We start from the raw sequence: 10,137 nt of genomic DNA on the forward strand, positions 1-10,137 counted from the left end.
GCGTCGGTGAGCGCCGCAGACCCGGGGCCGCCCCGGTGCCCCCGACGCCGAAGGCCTCGCCGTGCCCGGGCGTAAGCGGCGGCAATCGACGTGCGCCCCGGGGAAGCGATCGGGGCGCCGTCCCCGCGACTCCTTCCCTTTTCCTCCGCCCCGGCCGCACTCCGCGCGTCTTTGCGTTTTTACGTTGTATTTCTCCCTGCCTTTGCACGTCAGGGAAGGCCGGCCCGGGAGATCTGCAGGGAGCCGTCCGGGGCCGTCCTTTGCGGGATGAAGGTGTACGTACGCCAGGCAGGGCTGAGACGCTCAAATGTCAAACGTAAATTTGTATCTTTGTAGGCGAAGGAAGGGAGCCCGGCCTCCCTGCCGCCCCTCGCCGCCTGCCCTCTGACGTTACATAATGATGGGTTCCTCCTCCCCCGAGTTGACAGATCATGAAAATATCCCTCCGGGTGAGAAGGAAGCGTAGGCCCCTGTAAAGCCCATCCTCGTGTCTTTTGCTTTACCGCTGGATGTGTTTTGTGTTGGGAAACTGCCTAAGAGTACAATGTGATTTGTCACCTACCTTTCTGGGCGTCTGTGCCGTGGGAATGAGGGAAGGTGGGGGTTGGGGTGTTGCAGTGAAATCTGTGTGCCCCCCCCCCCCCCCCGTCTCAGTGGGTTGTGTGCACCGTGGGCACCTGGTAGGGCTTGGGACGGAGCAGGCTGCCCTGGATGTGAATACTGGTTCTGCTGCTGGCTCACTCCATTTCTCAATGTCTGCATCTGTAAAGAGTGAAAACAGAATCTTCTTTGCTGACTTTGTTTTGAAATCTAGATGCTGTTGGTATTGAATCGCTCTAGTTTGTCCTTCAATGAAGCTTGGTTTTTCTTTGGTTGGAAATGGGCTATTTGTCGGGGGACCATGATGCTGTCCCAGGGGTGGCCTCTGAACCTCACAAGGCCTTGTTCCGTGTAATATCTTGTAAACATGCTCTGTAGCAACAAGCCGGAGTTCCTGGGAGTGTCTGACCCAGAGACAGGTCTTAAAGGAATGGATGATGGACAGAGTTAAGAGAAAAGAGGGCCATATTTCTTTGTAGCTCTGCAACAGAATTAATTGTTCCGACTTGCTTACCTCGCTACTTTTCATTTGGCATCTTCGGTCTCAGAGTGTTTATCTGCTCAGGTAAGTCGGGCTGACTCAAAGCCCAAGTCGGACATTACATTTTATCCTGCTGTTTTGGAAACTGGGTATTTTGTGGTATTGCCGTTAAAATGAATATTAGAGTTAAAAAACATGTTAAGGAAACAATGTAGACGAGAGCTTTTTGTAGGTGTTAGAACACCAGAGAAATAGCATGTGCGTGGTGAGCTATGTCAGCTGTCTACCTAGGAGCCTTCTCAGCCAGCATCTTTGTGAATTCACCATAGAAACGGACCTGGAAAGCTCCGAAGGACCAACTCACCCCGACCCCCAGCCCCACCCCAACCCCGCTTAGCATCTCAGGTTTCAGTAAGGCAGTGTGGAGGTGGAGACTTTCCACCAAGAGTGTTTTTTCCTTTTTTAACTTCTAAATGAAAAATTTCTGTTTAACTTACATATTCTAGAAAAGTTCCCATACCATCACCAGGTACTCATGGTGTTGGGAGGTTTGGACTTCCACTGAGGAAAAAACAGCACAGCTTTGTCGTGTCAGAGGCTTGGTTCTTGGGGCTGCTTTTGTAGAACTTGATTAAGGAGCTGGTCTTGAGAGATCCTTCATCACAGCTTTTTTTTTTTTTTTCATTGTCCTGGAGCAGAAGCTCTGTGGGGAGGCAAATATTGACTGTCCATGTGCTTTTAGGAAATACCCGTTGTGAACCTGATCCCCAGGAATTTGTCTGGTGCACACTTTGCAGCCTTGATTATTTATCGTATTTTGATATGATTTCAGACTGGCAGAAAAATTGCAAGCATGAAGGCTTCTTAGATACTATTTATACAGGTTCTCCTGACATGGAGCTGTTGCTCTATTTCCTTTACCCTTCTATTCATGAATGGTTACTTTTTCATAAACTACTGTATTTAATAGTTGCAGACTCTGTGTCCTTTTACCTCTAAGTACATTGCTTTTCATTTCCTAAAAACAAGGACGTTTTCTTATATAAGGACAATTATATTTTTTTAAATTAGAAAATAAGCATTGATAGAATGTTGTCATTTCACGTACAGATCTTAGTCAAATCTTGCCAGTTGCCCCAATAATGACCTTTATAGCAAAAGGAAATCCTAGCTCGTTTGTTGCTTTAAGTTGTTCTATCTCTCGAGTCTCCTTTAACATGGAACATTTTAAGACTGTCAGCTGTTTTTTATAGAATGTCCCTTAATTTGGGTTTCCTCATGATTAGATTCAGCTTATACACTTCCGGCAGAAGTAGCACAGGCTTGATGCCCGGTCTTGTTAGTTAGTGTGCCCATTAAGAGACACACAGTGTCCGTTAGTCCCTTTGCTGGCCCTGTTACCTTTGGTGACTTGGTTAGGAGAGTGTCTGCCTCACTGGACAGTTTCCATTTTTCCCCATTGTGATCAGGGTGTGTCTCATAGGGAGAGAATGTGAGACTGTAAATATGCAGCCCTCATTCTTTTACCCACTGATGCTTCTTATCTGAGTCAATTATTATGATAGTTGGCAGATGGTGGTTTTCTAATTCCGTATTTCCTTCTACACTTACTAGTTGGAATAGTACTGAAGAAAAGAACTTTCTTTCTTCCTTATTTACTTTCTGATCTGCATCTCTGGATTCATAAATTCTTACTTTATTTAGTAGGTTATTACCTATTATTCTCATTACTCCTGTTAAGGCTCAAACTGTTCTGGATGTGGCTAATGGGGGCCCCTCCCAGCCGACCCTTACATCTTTTTGACATTGTCTGTTATCCTGTGAGTACTGCTTTTCTTTCTGGCACATCAAGACTCAGCTGTGCTTTCCTCACCCCAGCCCTGGAATTAGCCATTTCTCCCTTTTAGTGGGGAAGTTAGCTGGGTGTGGTGGCACATGCCTGTAATCCCTGCACTTGGGAGGCAGAGGTAGAAGGGTCACAAATTCCAGCCTAGCTTGGGCAGTTTAGCAAGGTCTGTCTCAAAAATTTAGGGGTCGCTGGGGATGTAGTTCAAAATTAATGTTATGTTCTGGATATCTATATTATGTAATGACGCAGTAAGTTTGCTTTTTGGAGGGTTGGATCTACATTCCAGAGTATGAATGTTCCATAAATTTGACACTGTGTTTTTGATGAATGTTCAGGTTGTTTCTGATTTTCTGCCCTAAAAATGGTGAGGCATGAGCCACATCACTGTTAACCGTCACATATAATGTAGTCATCTGGGTCTCTGGAAGCAGAATTTCTGGGATAAAGATTAATTCTAAATGGAAAATACTGTAATGGCAAGTCCCCCCCCCCACTTTATCAATTTGTACTCCTTTCAACAGTGAGTGAAAATGTGAGTGAAAATGTCTATTTTTCTTTGACTTGGCAACATGGAGCAGAATACAGAGTTCGCCAAAAAAATGTGTACACACTTCAACAGTTCGCTGTGCTAATAAATGCCTGGAAGCTAATGGCCACCACTTTGAGCACCTCCTGTAATTGTAGAGCCTGAAGTACCTTGTATTAATCTCATGTCTCAATAAATTTAGTATTAAAATATTTGTACAAGGTTTTCTTTTCCTGATGTATATACATCTTGTTAATTTCACCAGTCCGGTGGGCAAAAAAGACATCATTGTTTTAATTACATTTCACAAATTGCTGAAAATATGGAAGACTTTTTCATGCTAATAACATCTGAGAATTACCTGTTCATATCCTGTGTCCATTTTTTTTTTTACTAGCTTGTTTTTTGTTATGTCATTAGATTAGGGAAATTACTATAACTTTGGACTTTAGTCTTGGCGGCTTTAGAAGGCTCCTTTAAATATGGCGCATTGTTTGTATTAAGGGAGAAGGAACCTGATGTTTTGTGAGCATCCCTTGCATGCTAGGCCCTGGCCAGGTGTCCTTAGGCATCCGCTGAGAGGTCCTGGCTGGGGTGAGCTGAGTTGTTGAGAAAGTCGTAGTGAGGTATGGGTAGGACACTCGCCCAACGGTAGTTAAAAGGGATTGAACTGGGATTCTAACCCAGTCCTGTGTGGTATACTGCCATTTTCATTAAATCACATAACTACACAGGATTTGAAAATAGTTTATTTTATATATCAGTGTATGCATAAAAATTAATTACTTGGACTCTTCCATAGCTACAGCTTCTGTTTTTATTATTTTGAACTTCTCTTTTTAGTGTCAAGAACTTCTTTACTCAATCCTGCTGAGCACATACATCTTTCAAAAGCATTGATTTTATTCCTGGAACTCTTGGGGGCTCTGGAGCTGAACTTTCTGAGATCCTCTAGGAAGCTATGTGACGCCGGGCAAGAAGATTACTTTTCTTGTGCCCAGATTTCTCATCTGAAAAACTGGACTGGTGATGATGGCGTCACAAAGGCTCGTTGGGTGTGAAATGAGTGTTTCATACACAACAGTGCTTAGAGCAGTGCGTGGTGCGTGGTACCGGGGGAATGTGAGCCCTTAGGGTGAGTCTATGTCTGGAGCATGGAGGCCAGTGAGGAGTTTGGGATTAGAACACCCTTTCCCCTGCAAGTTTAATCTTTTAGACCATCCCATTTGTCATAACCTGTGTGGGGATAGGGAAGCCAGGGCCCTGGGTTCTGCATGGTTGACTTTCTTTTCTGGTCTCTGCATGTACCTTCCTCATGCCTTGTGATGCCTCTCAGGCCTGTGCCCACCAGCCAGCCCAGCCCAGCCCAGCCCAGCCCAGCTGGTGCCATGGTGTTTGCCCATAACCCTAACCAGGAGCAGGAGTGCGACTGGGGCCTGGCCATGAGCATGGAGTCGGCACAGTGAGGTTCACCTGCAGAGGGTCCCAGAAGCAGGAAGTCGAGTCAGTGTGTGGGGACATTAGGGCCCGTGCATCACTTTATGATGATGGTGGTTTCTGGAATAGGGTCTGAGGGGTGTCCTCAGACCTCTGGGAGGAGGGATGGGCACTCTGGAGGAGGAAAGCGTTCACCCCTTCCTGAGATGCTCCCCGAACCCTTTCCTGTCTCCTCTTCCGCGTCCTGCAGTGCTCTCGTCTTGCACCTCACTAGGCAGGACTCTGAGGTCTCCTGAAACCACCCCCCTCACCAGAGCCCTCCTGCAGCTGCTGTGATGGACGCTTCTCTTTGCCTTGTGTGCAGGTTTCATCTTTAAATGGTGAGTAACCCGTCAGCTTGGATTTTAAAGAAAAGTGATACAGGTACATAAAGTCTGAAAACACAGAGGAAGTATCTTTAGGCAAATATATTTAGGTGTTCCTGAGGAACAGCGTTCTGGTGGAAAACAGGGATGTCCAGTCTAAGGATCTCCCTAGGTGGGGAATGCGCCAGCTGGGATGCTTTTGGCTGTGAAGGAAACAGTGACATTTATCTTCACAGAGTTGGAGTCTTAGTGAATCAGTAAGTTTAGCATTTTCGTCAGGGACTTAGGCTCTTCTCTCCACTCTCCAGCCGTGACTGGGGGTGCACTGGAGGGGCGAGGACCTCACGGTTGCGAGATGGGTGTCAGGGTCAGTGGGACCCTGGGCTTCCTTGTTCCTGTGCTGCAGGAGCAGGGAGGGAGATGAACAGCCGGGTTTCCACCCGCGGTGTACACTGGTCCTTTCCTCTGATCTGTGGGAGCAGAGGGTCGCATGCCTTCCCTGGACCAGTGCGTGGTGCTGTGGGAGGTGCTGTGTGCTGATGGCATAGACGTGTTCCCCAAGTGTGGTCCCCACTTGCTAGAAATGCAGTGTCTGGGTCCCACCCAGCCTACTGAATCAGAACCCCAAGAAGGGGCCCGAAACCTGCTCTAACAAGGCTAGGGAGGAAGTCTCCAGGGTAGGGAGAAGGGCGGGTGGTGCTGGGTGCTCAGCCCACCGTGTGAAGTGTAAGCTGCCTGGTAAGCATTGAGGGTTGCTCTGCTCGCCTTGGTCTCCCCTGCTCCATGCCCCAGCTCATCTTGTCAGCCAAGTTTCCTGGCTTCTGTGCCCACGGCCTGCACAGGGAACTCCAGGGGGACGCTGCTAAAGCAGCAGCCCGGACAGCTCCCAACCCCAGGTCCTGTCCCCGTCGGGCATCACCCGGCCAGCTCTTCTGCCACACTCTTGCGGGACATTCCTGAAGCATGATCAGGTGTGTGGGGTTTGCGTGCCCTGCTGCTCCGTGCACAGTCTGCATGCAGTGAGAGAGCAGTACAGCTAGCAGGGCTTGAGAAGTGTTCAGGTATTGGCCTGGGACAGCCCAAGTGACTGGTTTCAGGGGTCGCTGGCAGCGTGCTCTGACTTTGCCCAATGTGACCTGTTTTGTGCCCCCCTCTTTGCACACGTACAGCTCCCACTTTACATTTGGGTGCAGTCATATAGCCAGCACCCTATGTAACTGGCCCTCTGCGCCACGATTTTCTGAAGCCAGTGAGGAGTAGACCTGTAGACTGCGTGATTTTGCAAGGTTTGAAGGTTCGCCTCCACCCCTGAGGTGCTGTTGAGACGGAAACTCACGTGAGCTCTTGCCCATTAGTGTGGGCTGCGGAGGAGGGAGGCGTGAGGCGGGGGCAGGCAGACCAGGTCCACAGCTGTGCTTTTACAAGGGCGGTGGGTCATGAAATCAATTTGAGGGCGTGGCCAGCATTTTAAAAGGTTTTTCTTTTGGAGATAAGATGGCAAGTATCCTATAGGATGGATAGTTTGTTTTTTGTGATACATTTACTCACTTGTCTTAATGGACTAATGTGAATGTTTCTTACTGTGGGTTTTAGTAAAGCTGTGTCAAACCCTAGGGCCAAGAGTCCTCACCTTTTGTGAGGAGGAGCTACCCTGGATGTGTGTCTTTTCCTTCGTCAGAACCAGGGTGTCTGTGAACCCCATAGACTCAGAACCACAGGTCTGAGATGAGCAGGGCCTAAGAGCGGCGTGGGCTGGAGCGGTGTGGCTGGTGCTGCAGGACAGCATCAAGAACCCTTCTGCTCTCACTTTGGTTTGTTGTCTGCCCTTTGGCCACCTGGGCCAGACCCTTCTGATGACATCCGGGTCCTTAGCATGGCCCTCCAGTGGCAGAGGGGTGTGTTGATTTGTTAGGTTTGAAGTTTGCTTGTGGACTCCTTTGAGCCCTTTGTCTGTCTGACCTGGGGGATGGGCTCATCTGCATAGGAGGAAGGCTGAGAGAGCAGCTTGTTTGAAGCCAGCCCCAGAGAAACCGTGGCTGCCTGTAGTTCCCCTGGGTCCCTTTGTGCCTCAGCAGTGGCAGGGCAGCCCCATGTCACCTCAGCTGGCTCAGAGGCGGGGGAGATGCACTGTGTAATGCACGTGTCAGTCTGGTTCTAGTTGCAAAGCAGAGGTAGGAGTTCGTGGTGTCTGTGTGCTGTTTAGGAGAGAGGACAAGGTGGATTATAGGAAGGAAAAGTGCTGGATGTGAACTTGCATCAGTTTTTTCCTCTGTAAGGTGGGAAAGGGCCTGGCTCTAGGAGGGAGGAGATTAATCTAAGTAGGAGAGACCTGTGAGCACAGAGCGCTGGACTAATGTGGGTGGGGATGCTGTGGCCTCCCACTTGATTTCACCATCTTGGTAATTCGTTTGTTCCCACGGTGCCCTGCTGCAGGGTGCTCCCGGGGCTGGAGTCTGCCGCCTCTCAACCCCTGCGTGGGCGCCTGCCCCTGGGGAAGTCAGGGTTGCAGGAGGGGGAGGTGCTGTGAGGCAGGCAAAGCCAGCAAAGGTCAGGGAGAAGGATGTGGGTGGGGGTGGGAGAAGGAAGTGGGAGGAGTCTGGGCTCCAGCAGCTCTCAGTCAGGTGGTCCCTGGCCCAGCTGTCTTTTTATATGTTTTTAACGAAAGTAACCTGTGATTGTGTGTGAGGGAATGTGAAGGATTTTCACAATTCTTATTCATTGTTTTGACTGTGTTCCACATCTACAAATGTCAGGTGAAATGATCACATGACACGATTAGGTGATAATCAAAGAGTGATGAAGTGGAATGATGGATGGAGCCCAGTTAGCATGGGGCTGGGTACCAAGAATGACAGGCTCCCCCAGGATGATGCAGTCCTTACTCCCCTGGTTTGGAAGTGGAGATGGAGGTGTGGGAATGGGTTGGCCTTAGGGGAAACACCCTCCCCATAGACTGCCCACCTGGTGGGAGGGAAGGGCTGCCCAGCTCCCTTGGGGTTTGCCCCACCATCCCAGTGACTCGGTGTGGTTGTGCCTGGACCTGAGCTGCCCCCTTCCTCGCTCATATGGGGACAGTGACCCCCCTCCTGAGTGCTCCCCTCACAGCCCCTCCCATGGCAGGATGTGGTGGGGTAGTGCCAAGGGCTGCACGGGCGAAGTGTGTGTTCTCCCTCTGGCTGGTGTGGGGTGGGCACACTTGCACACACAGTGCCTATTTAGGGAAGCGCTGCTTCCCTAATCTGTTGCCTTGGAAATCCTGCCTCTTTCTCCTTTCACTTTCTGCCCCCTCTGCAGTGATTCAGCAGTGGTTTTCTAGAGTAGAAGAAACTGCTGAGTGTGAGAGACCCTGCGTACCAGGGTGTCCGTGGAGAGGGAAGCTGCCTGCATGCCCCGCAGACCCGGCTCCGCCTGGACCCGGTGCAGTGTGCAGAGCCTTTCCCTGGGTCTCCCTTCCCACAGCCCTTCTTGGGCGCCCTTTGCAGACAGTGCCTCAGCACCCTACGGGCTCACGCTGAGACCGAGTCCCCTCCGTTCCCCCATAGGTGGATGGAGACCTAGTAATGCACGCACACTCGTCTTTGGGCTCCCGTCTGGACTGTTTCCTTTCTGGTGGCTTGACATCCTTTCCTGATGTAGCGACATCTCCACTTGCCTCTGTGACCTACTTTTTCCTTGGTTTTGGCCTAATTTTTTTATTGTTTCCTATTTTTAATTGACCCACAGTAACTACATATGCACGGGTACAGTACGATATTTTAGAACATATATACAGTGGAATGACCGGGTCAGAGTAATTGCACATCTGTTCCCTCAGATATTTATCATTTCTTTCTGTTGGGAACACTGGAAGTCTTCTGTATTAATTATTTTGAAATATTCAGTTGGTAGTTGTCAATATGTTTATCTTGCTATGCTGTGGACATTAGAGATTACTAGCTACTCATCCCGTCCGAGCTGTACCCATTCTTTGCCCCTCACCAACTCTTCCCAGGCTCCGGTAACCACTGTCCTATTTGCTACTTCTTTGAACTCAGTTTGCTTCCATATACTGTATAAGTAAGAATAAGCAGTAACTTCTGTACCTGGCTCAGCATAATACCCTCCAGTTTCATCTGTGTTGCAACAGGTGACAGAACGTTTATCCCATTGTGTATAGGTATGTATATCACATTTTCTTTATCCATTCATCTGTCAATGGATGCTTAGGATAATTCCCATCTTGGCTACTGTGAATAGTGTTGCAGTACGATGAGAGTGCAGATATCTCTTTGATAGGTTGATGTCAGTTCCTTTAAATGTGTACACCCCATACATAGTGGGACTGCTGGATCAGGTGGTAGTTCTAATTCTAGTTTTTTGGGAAAACTCCATAAGGACTGTACTAGTTTACATTGTCAGCAACAGTGCATGACAGTACGTGAGTTCTTTTTTCTCCTTTTTCCCTCTCCTTGCCAGCATTCATTATCTTGTTGTCTTTTTTGGTTGTTGTTTAGGCAGGGGTCTTGCTATGCTGCCCTAGCAGGTCTTGAACTTCTAGGCTCAAGTGATCTTCCCAGTTCAGCCTCCCAGGTGCTAGGATTGCAGGCATACTTTTTGTCTTTTTGATAATAGCTACTCTTATTTGGGTGAGACAGTATCATATCGTGGTTTTGATTTGCATTTCCCTTATGATTAGTGATGTCGAGCATTTTTCATATGCTTGTTGGTCATTTCTACATCCTCTTTTGCAAAAGTCTGTTCTGGTGTTTGCCTATTTTTATTTTTATTTTTTTATTTTATTTTATTTTATTTTTTTATTTTAAAGATAAAAGGAGGGAAACATTAACAGACATACAACATTTTACAACATATCACAAGCACAGTACAGACAATACAGAGT

The 10,137-nt window shown here is 48.3% G+C and overlaps 1 protein-coding gene across 2 annotated transcripts in view; it reads left to right on the forward strand.

Annotated features, from left to right (window-relative positions):
• Nucleotides 1-10,137, forward strand: part of Inpp4a (inositol polyphosphate-4-phosphatase, type I, 107kDa) — a 109,586-nt gene continuing 99,449 nt past the window's right edge. The window contains exon 1 of one of the 2 annotated variants that reach the window (XM_013522726.1): nucleotides 1-71. The gene's annotated coding sequence lies outside the window, so the exon portion shown is untranslated. Of the gene's footprint in view, nucleotides 72-253; nucleotides 276-10,137 lie in introns of those variants that run through there. The other variant, XM_013522727.1, reaches the window with a different exon arrangement.

The sequence above is a fragment of the Chinchilla lanigera genome, unplaced genomic scaffold (genome assembly GCF_000276665.1).
Source record: "Chinchilla lanigera isolate Chin_1 unplaced genomic scaffold, ChiLan1.0 scaffold00069, whole genome shotgun sequence".
In the NCBI taxonomy this organism is placed as follows: Eukaryota; Metazoa; Chordata; class Mammalia; order Rodentia; family Chinchillidae; genus Chinchilla; species Chinchilla lanigera.